Below are 18,696 nucleotides of genomic sequence, written 5' to 3'. Positions count from 1 at the left end.
CATTTAAGCGTTTTAATCCCATGCATAAATTTAGGGTGGATGTTATTTTTTCTCTTTATTTTTAGTAGATTAAAAGAGTTTTAGTTTCACCCTTCAAAAAAAAAAGAGTTTTTTTAAGATGTATAAAAAAAATGTTTAGTAACATATTTAGATTAAAATGTCTATAGCTAATAATGTAATACCTCATGCTCAACTCAATCGCTGAGCTCGAGCAACGGAATGCCACATTTGTTACTAGAGTAACTACAAACAATTACAATTCAATTTAACAATCCATACATGCTGTTAAGACTAATATGCATTCATGACAAGAATAGGGTAATCCTGTAACACCATAAACCTGGCCTAAACGTCCAAACCAAGATCGAGAGCCACATCAAGCATTTCATGACTCACACAAGCATTAAGCAATTAAAATAAATTAGTAATTAGGTAATATTCAACACAATAGTAAATTAAACACACAGCTCTTCCGAATTCATAACATCATAAAGCAAATACTCCTACTAGTAGTAACTATGCTAAGAACATCGTTTAACAATGGACCGAGCTTCCGCGAAACCAACCCGATCAAGTCTGATTACCACCTGAAATTCAAACAGTAACAGAGTGAGTTATGAACCCAGTGCATCAAAAGGAATGTAATACAACATTGGTAACTTATAGAAGATTTTCCAGTTCAGAGATTCGGCTCAACATAAAGACGTGTTCGTTCTAAGTCCAAAGCAGAGACTTTACATATATACATTATTCCAGTTCAGAAATAATTCAGATCAGATTAAATGCAATGTCCCTATGCCATCTGCTACACACCAACTTCAACCATCCCAGCACACCACTATGGACAATTAATGCCCATCCATCCCTACACACCTTAACAGTGTTCAATGACACTTTCACAGAAACGTAGCTTAGCTGCTAGTTCAACAAGCAACAAGCGCCCGAATCAGATTAACATTTATTATGGCATAGCCACGATTTCAATACAGACTCCCATCACCTTACAATATCACACCACATGATAATGCAGAATACAGTAGTCCATATAACAAGATCAGTTATACCAATACACTACATAGCTAATAAAACAGTTCAATAATAGAATAATATCACAGTGCACTTTCAAGTATGTGACCCAAAGTTCAGTGTCATGTAAGCGAATCCAATCATTCATGTATCGAGAAAGCCAATACCAAAGTGGAGTAACCAACTCAACCCCAAAATAGTTCTCGGGCTCAACATATTGCCACATGGCCTAGGCACACTCCCATGTGCTTTGGTCGTCTGGATTTTAAGCACAAACAGTGCATCACACAGCCTGGGCACACGCCCATGTCCCTGGCCGTGTGGTTTTATACCATGAACAGTGAGTTACACGGCCTGGGAACACACCCGTGTCCCTGGCCGTATGATTTCATATAATGAATAGTGAGTTACACGACCTGGGCACGCACCCGTGTCCCTGCCTGTATGATTTCATACAGTGAATAGTGAGTTACACGGCCTAAGCACACACCCGTGTCCTTGGCTGTGAGGTTCATACACCCCAAACAGTGAGTTCACGGCCTGGGCACACGCCCGTATCCTTGGCCGTGTTAACCCTGCACTAGAATGGCCACACACAGCCTAATCCCACGCTCGTATGGTCGTTTGTATGGCCTTAATTCAATAAATAGTGAGTTACACGGCTGTTTGCACGGCCTGCCACACGCCCTTGTGACACACACGGCCTAACCACATGCCCGTGTGCCTGGCCGTGTGTCATTGACAATCTTCATTATTGGCGATCTGAAACTTGAAATGTAGAGTTTCCGGTACACACCTGTTCTGGTTTCAAAGGAGAAACGATACGGAGACTTCCCGGAACCTAATTATCCATTCCACAAACAATTACATGATCAATTTCAACGTTCAGCAAAAACCCACTTATCATTAACATACGTCGAAATGTTCGACACCATTCTAATCCAATTCGCACTCTTACCTCATACGACACAAAAAGAATCATCCTCACACAGTGGATTACTGTCTTTGGCAATACCCTTGCCTAAGCATAGTAGTAAATCAAGCGTTTAACATTAAGTTAACTAAACGAAAAAGTCTCGTTTTGACAGAAAATGATAACCAAATGAAAAGTATAACGACAAAAATTACAACGAAACTTACACTGAATTGTTCTCACAAACAACTAAACTTTACTACTCCACGAAATCTATTGCGGAAAGAAAAGAAAAGGAAAAATTTTGAGAAGAAGAAGCAAAATTGAAAAAAAAAATAGAAGTAAAAGGAAAAGGACAATAACTTTTTCTTTAGACTATTTAAACTAACCACCCCTTCCTGATATTTTCAAAAAATACATTTCTAATGCGTACGATGGAATTCGAACTTGGAACCAGACAGAATACAGAAAGATGTTTAACCAGTGAACCAACAGGCTCATTCTTGTTACACCTTCACAAAGAATTGCACTTAAGCGGGTAATGCATGTTTGTAGGTTGAATCTAAAACAACAAAACTTTTAATGATACGACTCAAACTCCAGACTTTAAGCTCAATTGCAGAAAACAGAACCACAGATATAGAAATTTAATTACTACAGATTTTCACAAACAAGTTCTTAAGATTTTAGGGCGTTACAACTCTCTCCCCTTAAAAGAAATTTCGGCCTCAAAATTTTACATGAGTCAAACAGATACGGATACTGTCATCGCATTGATTCTTCCGATTCCCACGTGGCTTCCTCGGTATCATTGATAGTCATCACACATGTCTCATATCACAATATCGTATCATAATAATCAATCTACAATTATTCACATAATCACATAATTTGCCAAAATAAGGCAAGCGAAATAGAAAGCTTATACTAAGAACTTAGGATGGCTATTCCTAAGCTCCCAATTAACACAATGAATCGTGTCTATAAGTAACGATTCTAAACACTCATCGATTACACTTTCACTTAATTGCCGAAAGCTTAAACTAGTTTTTCCTTTCCTTTATCTTTAATCATTGAAGGTCTTAACGGTTTCGAAGCTTCAACAACACAATCAACAATCAACCAAAGGCTTATTTCAAACAATCAAAACACAAGTCTAAGCTAAATTCTTATGTAATCAAAACCTTCAACATAGTAAATTTGAATTTCAATTATCTCAGCCTATACTTAATCTTTTTGTCTAAAAATGATTCCGTTTATCTATTTATTCACCTATGACAGGCTCTCAACCTTTAAACTATACAAAACTACCCAATTTATGGTATCGAAATTTTTCAACATGTTATAGCAAATTTCACGAAAATTCATTAAATCCTTAACAAAACTTTAAAGTAAATTTAGAAACATTCTAATCACATCAAATTTAATTGAAAAATACATTGAAACCATATTTTAACCTAAAATCTCAAAACCCACCATTAACGACCCAATTTTTGGCTTTTATTTAAAACATGCGATTTAATGACTAAAAAATCAATTTAAAGGATCAAATAAGATCAAAATAATAATAAGGAATCAAATCGTTACCTTAGTTGACGAAAAATTGAATAATTGATCGAAAACCTAAAAATTCAACAATAGAGAAATCTATGGTGTTCTTGGATGTTTTTCTTGAAATAATATGAAGATTTATGGCTTGGGGAATGATAGAAATCTAAGGAATTCAGTTTGGGAATCAAAATTGAATGAGAGGAGCTATGGAATGAAATGGACGACAAAACAAAAATATTAAGAAGAGAGTAACGTGGGTTTTATAAAGATGAAGGGGGAAATAGGGTGAAAATTAAAATATGGTTAAATTTTCTTTTAAAAATTCATAATTTAAACCCTTTTACAAATCAGTCTTTACTTCAAAATTGAAAACCTTTTGAACATTATTTTCAAATTTTGATTGGATTTTCTAAATACCATAAATGAGAACATTTCTGATTACCATGCTTACGAAAGTTTCGAGCTCGTTAGAGCTAAAATCTCTAAAATACCCCTAAAAATCCTAAACTCAATTTTGGGGTGTTACAATATCTAAAGGAAGTCACCTATTATCTGTATATGTGATCAAACATGAATTATGGTGAAATAATGGCTTAAAGTTACATATATAAGAGTAACAATGTTTTCGTCATATGATCCTTTATAAAGGAAATGAGTAAAGAGTTATGAAGGATCAAATTGAAAGAGGTAAGTGGCATATCAAATATGTTGATAGGTAAGTAATGAGTTTAGAGTAAGGCATGATATCCATAAAGAATGAATAATGAAATTCTGAGAAAAGTATTCGCCAGAATCAAGTTGAAAGACCAAAATGATAAGAAATTTATAATGATTCTTAAGTAACAATGTGCAAGCATTGTATAGGTAAAAGACGTTTTATCACTAAGTTCTTATGAGCTTATATGAGTTTTTTTTTTTTTTGTTTCAGGCTGATTATGAGTATGCACCAAGAGGAATGATGCCAAGATTACACCAAATGAAATGGTGTATCGAGGATTTATGCATACAGAACGAGCTTGGCGACGCATCCAAAGGCTGATTTGTTTGAGAATTTCACATTTTGGGGTGTCCGTAACAGATTAGTATTTCTAATTAAATAACATTGTAATTTGATCACCTAGTGTCGTAATTGTATTTACTTCTTGAACAAGCTTTTGTATTCAAGTTAGAAGTTTTGTAATTAAGTAAGTTGTAGTTGATTGAAATTTGTAAAAGTAGTTTAGGTTTTGTCTGCTTAAGTGTGGTAACATCCAAGATCCAGATTCAGTTAAACGGATTGGGTTTGGAGTGTTACACTTACCTTAATAGTTAATAAGCAACAAATATGTATATGTATGTTTATAAATAGAATAATCTTGAATCATAAAAGTACAAATCGAAGCTTTCATCACTTGTTTACAACTTTCGTTTTCCCCTTCTCTCGTGATGAATCGGCGTTGTCTTTAGCTACGTTTGATAATTCAATATAGAAACATCAATTTACATCCAATTAAAATTCAAATGCATAGTCAAACATATTTTTCATTTTATTCAATTTAGTCCATACATTAGCATACTTGTATTTTTCAATATCTAAAATTGGATAAAAATCTGATTTCACATTCTTTCATTATGGACCTTATACTTCCTATGTATGATAGAATTTCATAACAGGTTTTAATTTATTCAATTTAGTCCCTAATGTTACAAAGTTATCTAGCAAGCTTAATTAACTTTACAATTTAGTCTTTATCATGATCTAAGTTTAAGTTTATTAACTATCCAAATTCAAGCTTAATTTATCAATTTCTCTATAATGACAACTTGCTAAAAACTTAACAATTGAACATATTGATACATGAGCTAACAAAATCAAACTCTCATTATCATAAATCTATAAAAATTAAAGGAAAAATACATAATGACCTTAATAAAATTGATGGTTGAATGTATGGTTGTAAAAATGGAATTTCCTTCTTATCTTCTTAAGGTGGACGATGGAAGAAGATGGTCATTCCATCTTTCATCAACTTATTTAATATTTATACTAAGTTTAATACTTAATTATTCTTAATTAAATTAATTAATCTAATATTTACTTAATTTAATCATTATTAATAAATTTAATGGAAATCATCATCACTTCCCACTAACAATATGAAAACAATAGTTTAGTTACTATTTAGGCCCTTTAGATAATTGCAATCTAAGTCTTCAAGCATTTTCTAAATTAAAACTCAATAGCTATTAGTCTTTTACAATTTAGTCTCTGAGTTTTAACTAACTTCCTTAATCTTTATATTTTATTCTTACAGATTTAGTTTACAAAAATGAGGTTCCAGAATCACATTTTTCGACACCACTAAAAATCGAAACGTTACAAATAAAATCATGATATATGTAAAAATAAAAGATAAAAACTTATTTTAATTAAAAATAGGGTAAACTATGCAAATGGCCTATGCAAATGGCCACCCATCTTTCAAAAGTCTTCATTTTAGGCACTCAAAAAAAATATTTGCGATTTAGGCACCCACATTATATAGTTTGATCATTTTGATCACTCTCGTTAAAATTGTAAATGGAAATCTAACATGGTTAAAATTTTGATTTTCCACATAATTTAAGTAAAATAAAAAATTATCATTTTAGTCCCTAATATTTTAATATAAATAAGGTTTAATCATTTCCTTAAAAAAGGTTTAACCCTAAAAATTAAAGAAATGAAAAGGGATTATACCCAATTTTTAAGGTTAAACCCTATTCAATATCATCTCTTAAGCCCTAATTTCATGAAAGAATCCATTAAAGAATATGAACAAGCATTCATGTACTAATAATGCATATAAAAAGTTAAAAAAGAGAAATATTAAAGGCCATGATTAACCTGTTTCAAGCTCTTCTTTTTGTTTGCCTTAAAAAACCAGAAAAATCTATAAAAAAAAACCAAAAATTTTTCTCTAGTTTTTTTCTCATAAAACTCAAACAATAGAGACTTTCCTTATTTTATGCAAAATAAAAATCATTTTAACAAACAAAAAATTCCACTTTGCAACAAAGAAAAAGCTTAAATAAACAACTAAACTACACGAAAAAGCTAAAACCAAATAAATAAAATAAATAAAATTTACCACTTAAAGAAATTTTTTAGAATTATGGGATTATAGCTTAAAATCCTTAAAACCTTCACCTTTTATAGCAAAAAAAATCAACAAAACTAGGTAAATAAGGGCTAATCAATGCAATTATTTTGTTTAATAAATTGTTGAAGTACTAGGTGGATATCAAAGGAAAAAACTCAAGTGCCTAAGTAAACTTGGACTTAATAGATCAAAAGACATTGATATCAAAGGCAAAAACTCAAGTGCCTAAGTAAACTTAGACTTAATAGATCAAAAGACATTGCAACATAAGGGATGAAATGAAAAACTTGAGAACTTAACAACATCTCCATAAGAATTCATCACGAAGCAAACATCTATTTGAACCGCTAATATTATTTACTTCAAAACTGAAGAAAAGAAGTAAAAGGAGGCAGTTGTTGTCCCCAATTTTTAAGATTAAACATTTTTTAAGGAAAGGATTAAACTTTATTTACATTAAAAGATTAGGGACTAAAATGATAATTTTTTTATTTTATTGAAATGATGTGGAAAATCAAAATTTTAAAAATAATTCCATGTTGAGTGACAATTTGTTTAGTTTACCCTTAAAATTAAGGGCTTTAATGAGTAAAAGTAATAGATTAGAAGCTTATTTAACTAAAAATAAGTTGGACTTGTTTAAACATAGTATACTAGCTTAAAAGCTTTTTTTATATATATATATATTAACCAAAAAGAAAAGAAAGGACTTTTATGTCAATTTTCAACTAGTAAGATACTATAATTTAAACAATTTAGGAATTAATTAACATACACAAATTAACTATACTACTATAAATTTTGTTTTATAAAAAAAAATCAAATTAAGCCTAAAATTTTTATTGAGTTTGATGTTACTCAACTCAATTAGGAATTTATATAAAACTCAAATTATAAAAAAAAAGCAGTATATTCAAAAGTTTATATTAGACTAGTAATTTGTTTTCTTTTTTTTTGAATAAAATCTACAACTTTGATTAATCGATCATCATTCATTAATTTCATTTACGAGTGAGTATTCATAGGATTAATATTTATAAACTTGTGAACTTCAAAACTTTTCAATGTTAAAATATAAATTTGTATCTAAAATAAGGGTTAATTCTACTAAATGTTGACAAACTATGATCTAAATTTTGAATTAACCCTCAAACTTCAGAATGTTCTAATCGAATACTTAATTTATAAATAGTCTTAATCAAGTCATTTTGTTAGTCTAGTTAGATTAGGTATTAAATGCTAACTCGAATTTGACACTGAGTATGCTTAAAACAAATTGATTTAAAAAATAGAGATGGCTACGCCTTAAAGTACTAAAGGAAAAAAATCACATCATTTTCGAGCCAATATTCACTATAGAATCAACTCTTAAGACATTGTTCAAGTTATGGAGCACCCTTTTGAAAACTTGTAACTTGTACTGGCTCTCTACCGCTTGCCTCACCAAAGCATTAGCGACCCAATTTGTTTATTGATTGATCTGCCATAATTTGATATGTCAAATTGAGTTCTTTTTTATACTTAAAGAGCTTGTAATCAAGCATTTCTAGGTCTTATTTTAATTATTTTCAATTTCTGTTTGATTTACTTTTGGTTAAGCGTATTAGGTTTTTCAATGTGTTTATTGGCCAATTAGGCAAAATCTTGCGTAATGAGTTCTAACAATTGATTGTAGCTGGTGCAGGAAATGACTTGGACAAAATGGAAAAGGCACAATAGGACTGCCTAGAATGTCACGACACTATATTGGTGAATTTGCGACATCGAAGTTGAATAATCACCTAGGAGGAATTTTGAGCAACAACCTTGCAAGTGGATTGTGGCCAAAGTCCCAACACCGAAGAGGTAAAATCACGGCATCATAATGGTAAAGTTGCGACATCAACGACAATTGCCAGAGTTGAAAGTTTACCATAATGTTACGACAAAGTCATGATACCGATAGCAACGTTGTGACACTCAAGTCACCCTATAGATATTTGAGCGGACTATTAGAAAATTCGTGACACCAAATTTATGGTATCACGACATTGAGGCTCAATGGACTTAAATTTTGAAAGGGTGTTTCAGTCTACACAACTTAAAAGAATGAGTAAACTCAGGGCAAAGTTATTTAATTTAGGTTAAAACTTAAAAGTAGTATACTACTTTAAAAACATGTTTTGGGCGGATTTTGATCACCTTTTTGGCTGCTAAGAAGTTTTAGTTTTTAGATTAGAGATTTTTCAAAAATCTTATAGTAGTTTTTAGTTTTAAAATAAATTTTTGTACTTTCAATTTTCTTTTGTTCTTTTAGATGATTTTGGTAATACAAGTAGAATTTATTGTAGTTCATTCTTCATCAAGAGTAATCAACTAAATCATTTAATATAGATTTTTTCTTTCATTCCATTGTAATCTACACAATTAAAATTTCGTTGATCAAGCATTGAACATTTCTAAACCCTTAATTTTTAATTGTTTAAATGGATTGTGAATTGAATGGGTATTGTAGAATTACGATAGACCAGAACTAAAATTGTCTCAGAAATTAGTTAATTGACTTGGGAGCAATCAATCTAGGGTTTAGGGTTTAAGCTAAATAATAAGACTAAATTGAATGAAAATCAAAACTTAGAATTGACAACTTTAGGTGAAAATCTAGATAAGGGAGATCGAAAGGAGACCTTATTAGGAAGAAATTCAATTGCCTCATTAAGTTTCAATTAAATCGAAAGACAAATTAGACTAAATTGTAAATTGGTAGAATTATAGTCCAACAGCTATTAGTTAGACCAATTAAGAGATTGTTTATCTTGTTTGATAAACCAATAAAGATTAACCAATTCTCTATTTTTTGTCTTGTTTGATTTGTTTGCAACTTTTGACATTATTGCAATTAGGTCATTTTTTGCTTAGTACTCCATTATTACTTTATTATTTATTGTAATATAGTTTATAGATAAGTAGTTTTTTAGACTACTTTATTGCATGTTTTTCGCTGCTCAATTCGATTTTAGCTCATACCTCATTTGGGTTCGATCCTTGGAGTATTCTGAAGGTATTCCATTGGATATCTTTAGAAATGTTACAATTTAACATATATACTAGCAGTACATCGCATTTTCGTAGCTATTAGTAAAATTTATCTTCCTCGGTGCACGCACACCAAAGAGCAATCATTGATGAACATGGTGATCAAAGACTTATCTTTGCTGATTACATAAACTCTTGATGGATTGTACCAACTCAATAAAAGAGGCACCCCCTCCATGTTTATTGATCATTTGTATCGTAATCAACCAATCACACTAAAGCATGACTCACTTAAAGCCTGCCTCCCAAACGAGGGAAAGACCCTTATGGATAGTCTACAACTTTGATTGCAGAATAGTACAAACACCTACGAATCAACTAAACTTAGTTATCCAATGTCCCCCCTCATCCCGAATCACATTCCCTATAGAAGCACAATTACTAGCTAGGTTGACCTCGCCATCACATTTAACCTTTACCAATTTACAATTGATCATGTTCATTTCACCTATGCATGGTCGCTACTAATGTGGACCTTGACCCAAATGAAAGCTACCGAAATGTTATTCACCCAAGCTCTGCCTTAGACAATAATAGTAGTTGAGTTAATTCTACCACCTCCAAAATCAACCAAAATTTCTTGCATTCCAAATTCTTTAAACGATAACTTCCAACAAGACACTTCAATTTAATTCTTGAAAAAAGACACTCATAACATTAGCCATTTTGTCATCTACCCAACCAATTAAGGACATAGAAAAAATTCTAAGCCAAGTAACCCATAGTGCCAGTTGCTTCCACACTTTCAAAGCAATTATGCAGTCCTGTAAGTAATACAACACTGTTTCCTCATAACTTTCACATATGGGACATATGGCATCAGCAGTCATCCTTATACATATTGTCTCCATATTAGTGAGTAGTCTTCCCTTTCACACTAACCACAAAAATTGTTTAATACACTACAGTCTTTTGGACCGCCAAATCAACTTCCAATTGTGCTCATCTGGAACCTATATATTTTAACAAGATGTTGGTATGTTCTTAAAATAGAACATTTCCCCAAACTAGACCAGCCTGTGGATTCAGATGTCAAATATTATTAATATGAATTGTTGCTTCATGCATGAGAACATTTGCAAACTTAAGCCAATGCTAAAGACCCTCGAAGCTCACCATATCACTAACCAAAACATTCTCGTTAATACCATCCAATACATGGAAATAGTTGCACAAAAAGCCTAGCTTTACCACCAAAACATTTGACCAAAATTGCGTTAAATGATCGTCCCCTAACATCCAAAAAGTTTCTGCTTGAACCTCATCCCGAACTTTCATAAAAAATTTTCATACAAATAAGCATGATATGTTACTAATGCTAATGGGACACCTGTCCCACACTTTATATTTATCTCGCAAGACTTGCTCCTAGAAAACCTCCCTATTCAACATGAGATTGAAGCTCAACTTAATTAAAAAGAGGGAATTATGCTATCTCAGATGATGAATACCCAAGCCACCATACTTAGGAGGTTGGCAGTAATCAGCCCAGTTAACTAAGGTAGTCTTCCTTTCACCATTAGAAGCTCCCCAAATAAAATTCTTTGTCAACTTCTCAATCTCTTTACATATTCGAGCTAATAAGAGAGAAGTCTGCATGAAATAATTAGGTATCATAAGTAGCATCGACTTTTCTAGCGTCACTTCACTCGCCATTGAAAGTAACTTAGCTTCCACTCATTAAACTTCCTTCTGAATTTATCAAGAATAAACTAAAAAGTAGAGTTAGTGACTCGTTTGTGAAATAGCAAGATTCTCAAATAACTACCCAAATCATCAACCTCTTTAAAACCTATTCAATGAACAATAGAATTCGCCACTTACCTAGATGCATTAAGGGAGAAAAATATTTAAGTCTTAGAAGAGTTGACTTTATGCCCAAAAAAATAACATAATTGTTGAGGCACATGCTTAATAACTGTTGCCCCATATCTGCTTTAATAAAAGAACCATATCGTTAGCGGAGACCATGTAAAAAATTGATGGGCCATTACGAGATAACTAGATAGGCATCCATGTTTTCTCCCACGTTACTTTCATAATACTATGCCCTAGTCACTTCAGACAAAGAACGAAGAGATATGGAGAGAGGGGACCCCCTTGCCTAATGCCCCAAGTTAGCTTAAAATACTCTATTAACCCTCTCCCCCCCTATTCTAGAGAACTTGCATTGAAGAGGAAGAGACACAGTGCATAATCACTAAGACCAAGGACTGTGGGATCTGAGCTTCTAGAAGGGAGTCTTCAAGGAAGTCCCTGCGTACACGATCTTATGTTTTTTCAAGACCAATCTCAATTACCATCCAACTTTGTTTACCTTTCTTGATCCTTATCAAATGAATCACTTCCTAGGTTATCAAAATATTATTTGTAATACGACGTATAGACATAAAACTCAACTAGTTATGAGCAACTAATGTAGGCATGATTAGTTTATGATGATTCACAATGACCTTCCTAACCAACTTGTATATGGTCGAGCATAACCTGATTGGCCAAAACTACTTTAAGGACTCAAGGGTCGACATTTTTGGAATCAGCACCAACAATGTTCTATTAAGGGATGGATCAAGGAGTTCCTCTTGAAAGACATCCTTCACCAAGTTACAAACTGATGGATCGACTGTGTCCTATTGAGACTGAAAGAATTGTGCATGAAACCCATTAGGTATTGTTGTAAATGAACCGTGCTTGAACGAACAAACCTTTGTTCTTTGTTCATGTTTGTTTGTTTATTTTTAAGCTTGTTTGTATTCGGTTCGTGTTCATTAAGAATTTCAAAATTTTTGTTTGTGTTAGTTTATTTAAAATTATGTGTGTTCATATTCGTTTATTTAATATTCACGGACATGTTCGTTTAACTTAAACAAACATGTTCACAAACATTAAACGAACATGTTGTCAAAAACATGTTCATGAACATAAAATTAAACATGTTCTCGAACAATGTTCATGACTAATAAACAAATATACAAACAATAAATAAACAAATATAAAACACTCAAATATAAATATCAATAATTATATTATAAATAAAAATATACAAACAAAAATTATTTTATTAATATATACTAATGGAACAATAAAATAACTTTTTTTAAAGATAACAATAAAAGAGCTTTAAACGAACATAAACGAGCTTGTTAATGAACATAATTGAACTGAACAAGCTTTCTTCGTGTTCAATTTGTTTAATAAACAAGCCTCAAAATCTTGTTCATGTTCATTTATTTACCTTAATAAACAAACAAAAATCAAACTGTTCATCCAACACTCTATTCATTTACAACCCTATCGTGAGGGCTAGGTGCTTTCAACCTTCTCATCTCAAATAACCTGCTTGATTTCATCATTCTGCACCCCCTTACATAAAGAGTTCAAAACAACCCCTATTGACTTAGGAAAATATCCTTGTGATATGAACTTCCCTTGTACCACGCCTTTGAATGATATATAAATAAAAAAAGAACTTGATTGTTGTAGCTTTCAAAATGTCATCATTAGAACAACACACCTCATCCTCAAGTTGAAGAATCTCAATACGGTTCTTCGTTCTACTGGCCATTGTTAAAAAAATCATGTGCACTTATCATATAGACAATTTACATTTGACGTGTTAAAAAAAAACAACCCTACAAGTTTTTGTAGGACTTTTTATCTTTTTTCATACAATAGATACAAGAGATGATTGTTAAATTGAATTATATTAGCTTATTAAACCGGGAATTGATGGTCCAATATATTCAATCATTACCATAAAACTAAAGGAAGATTGAATAAACATAAAATTGATTGAACTAATAAAAATCACTTGAATTGAGTAAAATTAGTTTAAAAATGTTTGGACCATATTTAATTTAGTTTTATAATTTATAAAATGAATTTTATTATTTATTTGCAATTATTAATTTTCCATTATTTATATATATTTTTATAATTTTATAATTGTTTAACTAACAAATCAACCAGTTGAATCGAACTAATAGTTTAATCAATTTGACCGCTAATTCAATTTTATAATATTAAATACAAATTTTTCATATAGTAAATGCATGTGTTATCAAACATGTTTAATGTCAAACCTGAATTAAAAATTAAGCCATAAATTATAATTTAGGAATGGTTAAAATATGCAGTTATTCCATGTACTTTGATAAAATTTAAAATTAATCTTTATACTTTAAAACTTAAAAGTTCAATCATCTTACTTTTTCAATTTAAAAATTCTAGTCCAATCATTATTATTATTGGTAATTTTGTAAAAGTTTGATAACTTAACATATTTATTTTTCGTCAATTATATACCATTTTACATGAGAACATTCTAAATTCCTAATCAACATATCAAATTGTTTAATTTAATGAAAATACTTAAAATTTTAATGATTAGACTGTAATTTTAAATTAAAAATAATAGAACTTAATTTTTAATTTTTAAATACAGAGATTAAATCTTAAAAATAGGTACTGAAATTTATCTATTGGGAATATGTGTAAATTAAGGATAAAATAATAATCATAATTGGGCAGTAAAAGAAAATGAAATAGAAATGGACACGTGGTTAGTGCTCATGGACCAATCATCCCCCAGCAGCACAGTAGTAGAGGTAGACAAACCATATCACAAATTGATTTGTTGCTGGGTGGGGCCATCCAGTTTCGCCCAAAGTTAAGTTTAAAAATTAGAAAGGTTGGATGAAAATATAAGTTTTAAAAATAAATTTATAAGGTTCGTTTTTAAATAGATTAGATATTAGGTAATTTTTGTCTCGGCTCAGTTTGAATTTGAAAAAATGTTGCTATTTTTTTGTTACTGTTTTATTTTTTATTTTTTGTTATTATTTTATTATTATATTGTTGTATTTTGTTATTATTATTTGAATATTATATAACTCTGCTTTTATCGTAGAGATATTTGTTTGCTAAGTTGTACTTATATTAATATTATTTAAGTATTTTTTTCTATTTATCGGGAAATATTTATTTTAATATTTATAGTGTATTTGATATATTATATTTTTAAATTTTATTTTTATATAAAAAATAATATAAAAAAATTAATACGGGAGGGTCGCACTCAAGTTTTAGTATTTTTATTTGGGTCGAACTTGGGCAAAATTTTAGACCTATTGTCGGATTCGAACCTAAAAAACAGACCTAATTTTTTTACTTAGCCTAACTCAAACTCAATTTGGTCCATGGACTAACTCTAATCACAAATCAAATCACCAAATGTGTCCTTTTGTGGCCTAACTTTTTCTCTTTTTCATTTTTGATCCATTCATTTCGCTTAGGCCAACTAATTAGACCCTTTTGCATATTTAACCATATTTGTAATCAACTCTTCACACCTCACAATTTTATATTTTATACTTGAAAGAGTATCTCAACCCAAATCCCAAAATACATCGAAGGTGATCATGTGTCAGGATAGATTGAAGTTTAATTTTTAAAAAATTTCAAACTCAAAGTCAAAACTTAAATCACTTGAAAAGTAAATTTTACTATTTAAAAATTAAAAAAATTATTTCAATTTAATTATAACATATATTAATATTAATATAAAATTATTCTTATATTTTTATCAATTATAAATAGTAAAATAGGTGGAGCCTACTAGACTGATTATATTTAAATTTGTAATTTTATTTCATAATATATCAATATGCACATCATAATATTTGCATAAATAATTTCGTTAATTATATAATCATTTAAAGTTATTTATTATATTAAATGATAATGATTTAATTATTCTTCATAGTTAATTCATTTCTTTACAGCAATTCGAAGTATTATTTTAAGCGAATTGAAAGGAATGTATTATAGGAAGCAAAATATAAGAACTAAATTTCAATTTTGAATATAATAAAGGGATAAGATTACAATTTAAAAAAAAAATCAAAATGATGAGTTTAAAGCCAAAGTACTGAAATCCAAAATTAGCTGTTTTTGCTGGGTATGAATTATAATAATTAAAAAAAAAACACTGCAAAATATGCTCCGAATTTGTATATTTTTGGCTAATTTACAAAAAAAGCCCTTTTATAATATTATTTGTCAAAATGAACCGATATTTTGATTATTTACCGGAAATGGTCATTTTTCCCGAAAGCACGTCCACGTCTGCGCGAAGTCAATGGACGTGTCAGCAAAACGCATCCTTGGGGGAGCGTTTTGTCCACGTCAGCACAAAGTGCTTCCTAATTTACAAAAAAAGCCCTTTTATAATATTATTTGTCGAAATGAACCGATATTTTGATTATTTACAGGAAATGGTCATTTTTCCCGAAAGCACGTCCACGTCAGCGCGAAGTCAGTGGACGTGTCAGCAAAATGCATCCCTGGGGGAGCATTTTGTCCACGTCAGCACAAAGCGCTTCCTAATTTACAAAAAAAGCCCTTTTATAATATTATTTGTCGAAATGAACCGATATTTTGATTATTTACCGGAAATGGTCATTTTTCCTGAAAGCACGTCCACGTCAACGCGAAGTCAGTGGACGTGTCAGCAAAACGCATCCCTGGGGGAGCGTTTTGTCCATGTTGGCACAAAGCGCTTCCTTGAGGGTGCGCTTTGTGCTGACATGGGGTTTTTTTAGGGTTTAGGGTTTTTTGATTGGTTTAGGGTTAAGGTTTAGGTTTATGGTTTTAAGAGTTTAAGGTTTTAGTGTTTTTAAGGAAAATTTAATTAAATTAAGGTTGAGGGTTAATTAATTAAATTAACTATTAATTTTAAAAAATCAATTAAATTAAGCTTTAAGGTTTTAGGGTTTATTAATTAAATTAACTATTAATTTAAAAGAATCAATTAAATTAGGGTTTAGGTTTTAGGGTTATTAGGGGTAATTAATTTTAAAAATCAATATATAAATTTTTATTTTTATTTGCTACAGTAGTATTAGAGAAAATAATTTTGAGAAGACGTTTCTGAATAACTAGTGTCAAAAATACTTCAAGCAGGATGTACTGTAAGCAAAATTACGAAAAAAAGCTCCCACGTGGACGCTCTTTTGCTATAGTAGTATCTGAAAAAATAATTTTGAGAAGACGTTTCTGAACAAACAGTGTCCAAAACGCTTCAAGCAGGATGCACTGTCAGCAAATTTACAAAAAAAAGCTCTCACGTGGACGTTTTTTTTGCTACAGTAGTTACTATTTAGCCTTAGACTATAAATGAACCAAATTTCATTCTCAAGTTGCATAAGTTACAGCAAGAGAAATTGAAGCTAAAATAAAATAGAAACTGAAGATGAGTGAATGTATTAGTGCTATTATTTACTATGATGGCTAGGTCCGTGACACCAAGAATGGCGGTTTTTTCTCGGAGAACACAGCGCGACTGGTTTTTAACCAGAACATAGATTTGACAGAACTTCGTAAAAGAATTAGGTGTAAAATCTTCGAAACGACGCCAATGAAAGTTTTGTCTATTAAGTATCGATTTTGTGTTTCGGTTGATCATGTGAGATATAACTCATTCAACATCAAAGGTCCTCGTAGCTTTGAGGTAATGGTGCAAACTCATCTTGCTAGTGGATCACTCTATCTTGAGTTATATGTATAATTTTCATCGTCAAATGATGCATTTGCGACTTCAACATCTACTGTTGTTCGAGAGGAATACACGACCCCTACCCGACACTCCGTTAATGGATGGCAAAATACAGAAACACCTGTGTTTGGTAGCAGTATGGAATACACAACCCCTGCACAACACTCCGTTGGTAGATGGGATATGTACCTCTGTGGGTCGATGTTTGATACTAGAAATATGTATTGGGAATAGTATCAACTTCTAGTGGTTGGCAACCCATATCAACTTGAGGACGTTATAAAACGTCCAGAAGAAGGGATGATGTACTCCCTATGATATCCACCGGCAAGGAGACCTCGTTCGTTGCATATGATGGTAGGTCAGATGATGAGTCTGATATGGATCCACCTCGAGAGCCCAACCCCGATGGTGTAGAAGTTACATTATTTTCAGAATCAGAGCCTGCTCCAACCATACTTGAAGATGTTGAAGGGGGTTTAGATGAAAAAGAAGAAGATCCGTGATTCAGGGCATACTCGCCTCCAGCCTACATGTATAATACTGATTTATCTCAAGATGATGCGTTAGAGTTTCTAGAGCTACCATACAAAAGGCATGACCGTACAAGTTCGTCATTAAATTTGGGTGAATTGGGAGTTAGTAAGGAGTTTTCCAATAATGATAGTTTTCTTGGTGCATTGAAACAATATAGCATCATGAACGGAGTTAACTACAACGTGATTAAATCCAAATCCAATAAGTTTGAGGCCAAGTGTGCAGTGCAAGACGGTACATGTTCATGGAAAATCATTGCCTCGTTAAGAAAAAGGACAGGCTTGTGGGAGATAAAAAAGTACAAAGGTCCACATACATGTGTTGGCGGTACAATATCACTAGGTGTTTAGGGTTTTTGAATAATATTGTTATTACATAATGTTGCATTATTTAACTTATTTCGTTGACAGGTGTTTCACAAGATCATCTCAAGATGGATTCAGATATGTTAGCTAGCTTAATACTACCAATAGTGAAGGCGGATCCCAAGACTTTAGTGTCAGTCTTAATTGTCAATATTCGTAGCCAATTGAAGTACATGCCCTTTTACCACAAGGTTTGGATAGCTAAGTAGAAGGCATTGGAAAATATGCATGGTAGGTGCGACGCTTCATATAGTGAAGTGTGGTAGTGGTGTCAGGTGCTGGAGAGATATGTCCTAGGTTACATAACAAACCTTGAAATGGCACCTGCATACTACAACGACCAATTGCTCCGTGTATGCCAAGTGTTCAAGCGTCTGTTCTAGAGTTTTAAGCAATGCTGAGATGCATTTCTATACTGTAAGTCATTGGTACAAATTGAAGGTACCTTCATGTATGGTAGATATACCCATCGGCTATTGCTAGCTGTGGCACAGGATGGCAGTGAGAGAATCATTCCAATTGCATTTGTAATAACATCGAGGGAGTCAACTG

This window comes from Gossypium arboreum, chromosome 1 (assembly GCF_025698485.1).
Source record: "Gossypium arboreum isolate Shixiya-1 chromosome 1, ASM2569848v2, whole genome shotgun sequence".
Taxonomy (NCBI): Eukaryota; Viridiplantae; Streptophyta; class Magnoliopsida; order Malvales; family Malvaceae; genus Gossypium; species Gossypium arboreum.
Note: the sequence above shows the minus strand (reverse complement) of the source record.